Genomic DNA, 7352 nt, shown 5'->3' on the forward strand with positions numbered 1-7352 from the left:
GGCACGGAACATGGCCCATTCGGACTCAATGCCCCCCACCCCCCTCGGGACGTGGTTGAAGTTCTGCCGGAGGTGAGAGTTGAAGCTACGTCTGACAGGGGACTCTGCCAGACATTCCCAGCAGACCTTCACAACACATTTGGGCCTACCAGGCCTGACCAGCATTCTCCCCCACCATCGAAGCCAACTCACCACCAGGTGGTGATCAGTTGACAGCTCCGCCCCTTTCTTCACCCGACTGTCCAAGACATGTGGCCGCAAGTCCGATGACACGACCAGAAAGTCGATCATCGAACTGAGGCCTAGGGTGTCCTGGTGCTAAGTGCACATATGAACACCCCTATGCTTGAACACAGTGTTTGTTATGGACAATCCGTGACGAGCACAGAAGTCCAATAACAAAACACCGCTCAGGTTCAGATCGGGGGGGGCCATTCCTCCCAATCATGCCCTTCCAGGTTTCACTGTCATTGCCCACGTGAGCATTGAAGTCTCCCAGCAGTACAAGGGAGTCCCCAGAAGGTATGCCCTCTAGCACCCCCTCCAGGGACTCCAAAAAGAGTGGGTACTCCAAACTGCTGTTCGGCGTATACGCACAAACAACAGTTAGGACCCGTCCCCCCAAACGAAGGCGGAGGGAGGCTACCCTCTCATCCACTGGGGTAAACTCCAATGTACAGGCTCCAAGTCGGGGGGCAATAAGTATGCCCACACCCGCTCGGCGCCTCTCACCGGGGGCAACTCCAAAGTGGTAGAGAGTCCAGCCCCTCTCATGGCGATTGGTTCCAGAGTCCAAGCTGTGCATCGAGGTGAGCCCAACTATATTTAACCCGAACCTCTCAACCTCACGCACTAGCTCAGGCTCCTTCCCCTACAGAGAGGTGACATTCCACATCCTAAGAGCCAGCTTCTGTAGCCGAGGATTGGACCACCAAGGTCCCCGCCTTCGGCCACCACCCAACTCACTGTACCCGACCTCCTTGGCCCCTCTCATAGGTGGTGAGCACATGGGAAGGGGGACCCATGTTGCCTCTTCGTGCTCTGCCCGACCGAGCCCCATGGGTGCAGGCCTGGCCACCAGGCACTCACCATCGAGCCCCACCTCCAGGCCTGGCTCCAGAGGGGGGCCCCAGTGACATGCATCCGGGCGAGAAAAAACGCCATCCAAATTTTTTATTCATCATAGAAGGTCTACTGAACTGCTCTTTGTCTCATCCCTCACCTAGGACCAGTTTGCCTTAGGTGGCCCTACCAGGGGCATAAAGCCCCGGAGAACAGAGCTCCTAGGATCATTGCGTCATGCAAACCCCTCCACCACGACAAGGTGGCGGTTTGAGGAGGGGTTGTAAGTAATAGTAAGTTCAAATTTGTAAGCAGGTCCTCATATACTGTACAAGGAGGATTTTGAAATCAGCCCCATGTTTTACTTAACAAAATTTGTGTTACAAGACACCTACTCTCTTGGAATTATTGCAAGCAAAAAGGATGGACCAGGAGATGAAAAATGTAAATCAAAACCATAGTCAAAGACAGACATAGGTCGCAACCGGGAAGGAAAAGAGATTGTTCAAACAAAAAATGAAAGGGCAGAATCAGATTCAAAAGTTAAGATCAAAAAGGAGCATTAGGGCCTACTTGTTTAGAAACTATAGTCATGAAGGATATTAACGTATATCCACTAAAGGACAGAGAGTGTTGTGAGTACTGTCATATTTAAAGTGTCATTTCCTGTTATGTCAGCAGTGCAATAGGAGTGTTCACTTGAAGTTACCCAGAGCATCACCTAAACTAAAAAAAAAACAAGTCCTTAAAAAAAAAAAAAAAATCTTTGTCAAAAAAAGTGAAATAAAAAAGGACAAGTTTGTAATCAAAATACATGAACATTATACATATATCACTATTATACATACATATATCAATATTATACAAATATTATGCCCATATCATCACATTAAGTCATTATTTCTAGATCCAGTAATGACTATTACAGCAACATTTTGAATAACTGAAAGCTGGATAAAGAAGAGTTTGCTATATAGAACAGCTGATGAATAATACACTGCAGTATCCAGTCAAACTAGAAATAAATGTATGGAGTATCTTCCATACTCAGAAAATACCATCCAAGCAGACTGGTGTCATTTACTTGCTGTGTGTATGAACACACTTCTCAATTTCATGTCATTCATAGAGATCCCAAGTTGACTCCTTGGGAGACAATGCCAACATGGTACATCCGAAGCCTAAGCTGTGGTGAGAAATACCAACATAAAGTTCAGGTCCATGGCTTGAAAAACAAAGCTTTCCATAAAGAACACAGAAGCAGAAGAAATTGTGCTTTTAAAATTTACAGATTTTATATAAATCAATGGTCATCTATTCAATCCATACCTATTAAATCTCCAGTACTACCAGCTGAAAGCATGAGTTAGAAAAAAAATCCCATAGTCATTCATACCTGACCAAATTCTGAAGCCCTTAATCAACCTAATAGCATAGCAATGCCAGACTGGGATTTCAGCCCAGGATTCTGGACCTGTAAGACAGCATCACAAATCACTGTGCCACAATGATGTTCATTGTAATGTAAACAAACAAGTACAGTTTAGTGTTTGTCATCTCTAACATGTGATGAATTAATCACAGGAGGTAATTAGTCGGGCTAGAAGCAATTCTTGTCAACACTTAGGAAAAATATTGTCTCCAATGAAGTAGAATTTTACTGTAATTGGAATTGTCACCTACCACTTGCTCCAATTTAAGTTTTTGCTCAACTCACCCCTTGGCCATACACCTCAACTAGCCTTTGGCAAGAAATCGCTTTTTCAGCCTCACTCAAAAGTTAATTTCATGACCATTCCTAAATCACTTTTGTTCTCATGACTGCTTTAAAAGACCCAAAATTTGCTTGTCCACAGTTATTCTAGTGAACCTTTGCAACCTGCAACCCAGAGCCCACAATCTCTTTTGGTCCCAAACTGCAAAAAATTGCTTCTGATGTGCCTGTACTTTTTTACCATCAGAAGAAACCTGGGTATCCTGTGTGGGGGATCCTATTGTTCTCTCATAGGAGTGTCTATTTGTGAAAGGCAAATCTTCAACACTGGTTACTGAAACCGATTACACACACAAAACCAAGATAAGGTGAGTAACCTAGTTAAGGCAAAAACTTCCTTTGTTTACATGTGCAAGTAAGATTCAGAAGTGTTTGGCAAAACATTCCAACACCATTAAACTGTGTAAAGAAGAGTTAAGAGTCATAATCAGCCCTCATGAATCTGAAAACAAGCATGAAGTCTGTGATCATTTTGTGTCTTAGTCCTTCTTGTTCTGTTAAGTAAAGTGACATTCATCCCCTTTTACTTCCTAACCCTGAGCCACTGATGAATTGTGGTATGAACACTAACTATAGTGTCACTTGATCATGTGGTTTCAACATATCTATAGCAAATAGTTGAATTAAAACTAAACTGACACTTTTATAGGCTTCTCTTACCTGATTGCATGCAAAGGAGTGGCATACTGACATGTGTCCTTCTTGCCTTTTTAATAAAGTAAGTATTACATTAGATAACTTGTTACTTTAAAAAGTGATGTTACCAACAACACTGCTCCCGAGGTTGTGGTTCTAAGTTGACTGTTGTATGTTCAGCACAAAAATTTAACGATTTCCGAAATATTGAGATGGAGAAGGAATGATGCGATCACCTGAGCATTTGCCTTAATCTTGTGGTCAATTCTGCCTGTGGTTGCTGACCCCATGTGCAGGTGAACAGAGTGCAGCAGACCTGTGCAGACTACACAATCCTTAACTGTAACTGGTTAACTTAGGCTAGGGCTGAAGAGATAATGCCATGAGGAAAAGACACTGACACGCTGACTTTTAAAATAAAATCTGGCCAAATACAGTAATTGGGTTACTTTTAAAGAAATCTATGTGTGTTAACCTGGTTTCTCATGAACCAGCATCCCAGTTTCTCTAACCAGAGTAGGGGTTTACATGGCATTTCAGAATTTGAGTTCCCGCAAAATAAATGGGTTATTAAAGCTCACGTAAATGCACTCACGGAGTCAGATTTCAAGCCCACTTGTACTTTAACACCATAGTGATGACAAGCAAGGAGGTAAACACCAATATGTTATTAAGTATTTCTCAGAATATTATGTATATCAACAGGCACGTCAAGACTGCCACACACACACTTTAGTAATAACTAGGCTGGCCCGCCTTTTAAGGCGACCGACTTTTAAGTTGACCACTTCTTAAGGCAATTCAATATGTAGATCAATTTGATATTTTATACAAACTCATTAATTTGGCTATATTGCATTTGAGCAGTATTACTTTAATACTTGTAGTTTCTGTTATTTTTGTGATGAAACTTTTTTTCTATATTGAGGTCGCCCTTTTGAACACGCCTGCTATTTACTACATGGTGAGGCATTTGTACTCCATCAACATTAATTATTTCCAGAGACATAATTTTTTCTATTTTTCCAGCACATCGCGCACAAAAGCAAGGGAACGATGGGAGACCCAGAACTCTGCTCACATCATGTCGCTTCGTACCGCAAGCTGCAAGTAGTAAGTCAGTGATAAGCGGAATACCGCTACGCTTTCCACTCACGGGACGGAAGGACAATCCCGACCGCTTTTATATAGTAAGAAAGAAGAAGATATCGCACAGTCTGGAGTAGAAAATCATCTTTTACCTGGAAAAACGAAACTACAAATCCCATCGTGCATTGCAAAATGGACGGGGCGTGTGTGAAACTCCACGCCTGCGTAGTACTCATGGGACGGAAGGACAATCCCGACCGCTTTTATATAGAAGGATTCCCCAATATGCAAAACACCAGGAAAAAGACTGAGAATATCCAAAATGTGTGAATATAATGTTCATTATTAAGTTAAAAGTGAGCCCATTGGGAGTGTAAACTACATTTTAAGCTGGAGAGGGCCTTACAACAATAAAGATTACAAACACCTTTATGTGACAATGACAGTGTTCTCTGTCAAACAGTGTGAACTATGATTTAAAATATCATAATAAAAACTCTAAATGGACACACCCTCTTTACCATGAGTGTGGGTGGCGCACACCTAGAAGCTTTTTAAAACCATTCATTCCACTGCTTCTGCTCTCAAACCCAGTACTCTCATGTCCAAATTGGCAACTACAGGTACCAACCCAAATCAGGCCTCACTTCTCGGCTTTAAAAAAATAAATAAATAGATAAAGCAGGGTCAGTACTATATTATTCAAATTTGGAATTCATTAAAATCCAAACTGCTTGCTAAGAACAATTTAATTTAAAAACTGACAGAAACATTTATCTTAAGACAGTACTGTCTTACTGATGCAGGTTTAAGGATTTGAATTACATCAAACAGAAGCTTAAAAACAATCTAAATGTAAACACATGCAGACAAACATTTTATCTTTCATTGTGGGTTTCTGACTCTCTAGCTTTTAGGGAGATATTTTTAAGTCCTGTGCAACTGTCCTAAATGTCTTTTAAAGAGAGAAAATCATGACACTATTTAAAAATATTTAAAGGATAACCCAAACGAGAAGGTACACCAAAGTATTAGTGAGGTCAATTCATTGTGCTGTGTAAAGGACTATAGACTGATATACTGTAGAATTTAATTATTTACTTACGTTTTCACAAATTTTGGGCACTTTGTTGCATGCAACCATCTTTTATAGCACAATTTAGATTTTCGTTTGTAATCTGCAAGGAGTAGAGTGAGCCTTAATTTTTCAATGTCATGCTGAACTTGATTCATTTTACTATATTTTTGTGCGTGTGTAGTAATCCACCTACTTGGCATTACCACTTCAAGGAAAAAGTGCTTTGAGTGGGGTAAAGGTGACTTTTCAAAATAAACGTTAAGACACTCCCCTGTTTAAGTCATTAAGTGCAGGGTGCACGTTTACAGTCATTTTAACTTTGTCTTCAGCAGGTTCACGAAATGGGATGCCGGCGACGGGTCGGATGCGCCTCCAAGAGGACGCTGTCATAAAGGCGAGCGTCTCTATAGTGGTGCGGTTGGCAAAGAAACGTGCGTAGCATACATTAGCGTGAGGAGGGAATTCAGAAAGAAATGTAACTTACTTTTATAGTGCCTATCGACTCTTCTGAGGGCGCGTGTCGGAATGCACCTATCCGTCCGCGCGAGGCCGCTACTAGCTAGTCCTATTTATTACATTCCTTGCGAAGGTTGAGAAGAGCACCTGTGCAGAAAGCACCTGCGTGTGCGGCGATTGGTGAAAGGGAGCAACGTGTCCTGGGATTGGGTAAAGATTTGTGCCCAAACTATAAGATGCACTTCCTGCCGCTTAAGTGTTAGTCTTTAGATTCAGTAGTGTGGTTGGTATAGCTGTTTTCGTGTAGTATATGAACCAGCCTTATTTTGTACTTTTCTTGTATGCATTATAGAGATTTCTTCGTGTAGCTTTATGTTGGTGGGGGATATTTATATTTTGTCACAAGTGCGTTTAGGAGGTAGTCACAAGCCCGGAGGTGAGTGAAATATCGTGAGACAAGGGGTTGATTTGCTGTACTAATGCGTCTCTGTCTCTGTCTCTGTTCCCAAGATGGCCAACACATGTCATTTCTGGCATCCCCCTGATGATATCATTTCCAGCCCCATACAATGATGATACCTCTGATCTACAGAAGATTGCCACATCCTTCATCACATCACTTCTGGTGCTTTTTTTGATTTAAATTTTTATTGAAATCACACAAAATTCCATACAAAATAATTTTTACAAAAAAAAAAGACTGAAAAATCAACCCCCACCCCTGAGAAAGAGCTAAGCCAGCAGAGGAAAAATTAAAGCTAGTAAAAATAAGAAAATAGATTAGTTAATAAGTGAATACAGATAAATGGAGCAAAATGGGAGAGAATCTGCTTTCTCAGTGTTTTAAAAGCTTATTCTAAAACATTATTGATTAGATCCTGCCAGGTTTTGAAAAAGTTCTTCACAGATTCTCTAAGTGAGAATTAGATTTTTTTTTCCAATTTCAAATTGTAACTATAGTATACCAAAGTATAGTCAGTTACCCACTGACTTAGAATAGGAGAGTTAGAATTCTTCCAGTTGAGCAACATAAGTCTACATGCCAATAGTTTAGTAAAGGCAATTGGTTTGTTTGTCCTTCTCCACTTTAAGCCCATCTGGAAGTACACCAAGCACAGCTGTTAATGGGTTAGGAGGGATTGTGACACCAAGGCTGTCTGAAAGGCATTTAAAGATTTTGGTCCAGAATGTTAATTTGGTGCAGGTCCAGAACATGTGGCCTAGTGAGACTGGAATTTAATTGCAAAATTTACAGGT

The sequence above is a fragment of the Polypterus senegalus genome, chromosome 6 (genome assembly GCF_016835505.1).
Source record: "Polypterus senegalus isolate Bchr_013 chromosome 6, ASM1683550v1, whole genome shotgun sequence".
NCBI classification, from domain to species: Eukaryota; Metazoa; Chordata; class Cladistia; order Polypteriformes; family Polypteridae; genus Polypterus; species Polypterus senegalus.